The sequence below is a fragment of the Trichechus manatus genome, unplaced genomic scaffold, assembly GCF_000243295.1.
Source record: "Trichechus manatus latirostris isolate Lorelei unplaced genomic scaffold, TriManLat1.0 scaffold00009, whole genome shotgun sequence".
NCBI classification, from domain to species: Eukaryota; Metazoa; Chordata; class Mammalia; order Sirenia; family Trichechidae; genus Trichechus; species Trichechus manatus.
In genome coordinates this window covers 15,052,964-15,055,333 of record NW_004443945.1, presented here as the reverse complement: position 1 = coordinate 15,055,333, position 2,370 = coordinate 15,052,964, and the positions used below count along the sequence as shown (strand labels likewise).

Here is a 2,370-nt window from a genome sequence, read left to right as displayed (position 1 = left end):
TTTCAGTGACAGCTCAGTATTTAGTACTGCCTGGTGAGGGGGGGGGCGTGATGTAAACACCCAGCGTTAGGAGTTTGCACCATTGTGGGGGAGATAAGTCATACACACACAACACATTTCAGTACTATAAAGCTATAAAAAAAAATGCTAAGTACTTTGGAAGTGTGGAGCAGGAACAGAAGTATGAACTGGTGTTATCAGGGTAAACATTCTGGAGGAAAGAAAGTTTGTGTTTAGTCTTGGCAAACCAGTGGGATTTGAACACGCAGAGAAAAATGGGGTGAACTTTCTAAGCGGGGAGAGCCATAGGATTTGAAGGACAGAAGATGAAGAAAAAGAGTGGTTTTGGGGGAGTCCGAAAGTTCTGGTTGGTGGTGGATTTGAATTGTGGAGAAGTGGTAAATAAAGTTGAGGTTAGGTAATAGAGGTAATGAAGACTTTCGAATGATACTCATTTACTTACACATTCAGCCAATATTTATTGAATGCATACTGTATGCTAGGTACTTTGCTGGAGTCCTGGGTGGTGCAAACAGTTAATGTTTTCGGCTGCTAACAGAAAGGTTGGAGGTTGAAGTCCACGCAGAGGCGCCTGGAAAAAAGGCTACTTCCAAAAAAAATCAGCCATTGAAAACACCATGGAGTACCGTTCTACTCTGACACACATAGGGTCGTCATGAGTTGGAAATGAGTCAGTGGCAACTGGTTTTTAGACTAGTGCTGATGTTAGGGCTACATGGTGTAGTAAACAGAGTCGGGGGTGGAGGAAGGAGCCCCTGCGGTGGTTAAAGTGCTCGGCTGTTAACCTAAAGGTTGGCGGTTTGAACCCACCAGCTGCTCTTCGGGGGAAAGGTGTGGCAGTCTGCTTCAGCAAGGATTTACAGCCTTGGAAACCCTATCAGGTAGTTCTCCTCTGTTCGATAAGGTTGCTATGAGTCGGAATCGACTCAGTGGCAGTGGGTTGATTTTCATAGAGCTTAACAGTAAGTGGAGATGGATTTTAATAAGTAATCTTGCAAATGTGATATATGCTTTGAAGTAACAACAGAGAATGCTGTGAGTTTACCAGGGTCATGGCCTTTATGGAAGGTTCAGAGAAGGCTTTGCTAGGATATGACTTTTGATGTGGGATCTGAAAAGAGGAATAAAAGTTAATTGGGTAAATTAGGTGTGAGGGTATGAGTGAAAAGAGCATCCCAGGCTGAGGGAACAGCATATGCTAAGGAGTTGAATGAAGGCCAGCATGGCTGAAACTTTTGGGGAAGTAGTGATGGGAGAGAGGTGGGTGGGGAAGTTTGGAGTAGGCCTGGCAGGACTTTTATCCTGAAAGCCAGTGATGATTATAGGCAGTGGGGTAGATAGGTAGTGGAATGGATCAGATGTGGCTTTTGAAAAGATAATTTTGTGGAGAATGTGGAGAGTGGCAAAAGTGAATGAGGGGAGATCACCTAAGGGGGACGTTGTTGTAATTCAGCCAAGAGATGGTAAAGTAGTTTAAACTTTCTGTAGGAAGTGGGGAGCTGCTGAAGGATTTGAAGGCAGAATTCATTTTACTCAAGAATTACAGAGACTGTTTTAGGTGTACTCACTTTTAGAGGGACTAAGGAGTTTGGGACGGGAAAGAGTGATTAGATTCTCTTTGCCCTCTTCGTCGAGGTGGTAGGAATTTATTCAGAGTTACAGCTACTCCATTGTTACAGCTACTCCTGAAGTACAGAGGGGAGGCTGGACCATTTTGGGGTTGGTGGCAGACCCCTTGGCAAAAATTTGTTTTGACTTTCTAAATTTATCCTTTTGCAATGGCATCTATTCCAGAATACCTCTTGTTGAAATAGAGTTAGTTATGGGGAGGACTCAGTTACCTTTCATGCTTATTTTGTTCTCTGAGGCCTTTGAGAAAAGATAGATAAATGTGTATAGATAGGAACCCATCCTAGACCCTTGGAATTAAAAACAGATGTACAGTGATTTGTCTATGTCTGACATAACATCCACGGTCTTCTGACTGCTGGTGTGTTGTTCCTATTGATTACCTACACAGTACTTATAAGTCAGATCTAGAGGGAAGGATGAATTTCTTGGAGCGCATTGGAATCTTTGACTCGGCACTTTTGGTGAACTTTTTCTAGTCGGACAGCTTCAAGGGGTTTGGCAGTGGTGGTTAGTACTTAAAAATCTGCTTTAGAGTTCAGGTGGAGGAGATAATAAGCAACAAGGTGAGCTGAAAGTGCTTGGGTTGTCAATCACGGTTCTTTGGCAACAAGCAAGTCTCAAGTTGTGTTGAGGGTTATGTCTCAGAACTCCCGGATCTTTTTCTCTTCTGATATACCTTGGAGGACCTAGATAAAATCTAAAGAAACAGTACTCGGG

General features: G+C 43.2%; 1 protein-coding gene across 1 annotated transcript in view; it reads left to right on the top strand.

Annotated features, from left to right (window-relative positions):
• The window catches only part of ATP6V1C1 (ATPase H+ transporting V1 subunit C1), a 48,702-nt gene that overhangs the window by 918 nt on the left and 45,414 nt on the right, over positions 1–2,370 (top strand). The window lies entirely within an intron of this gene.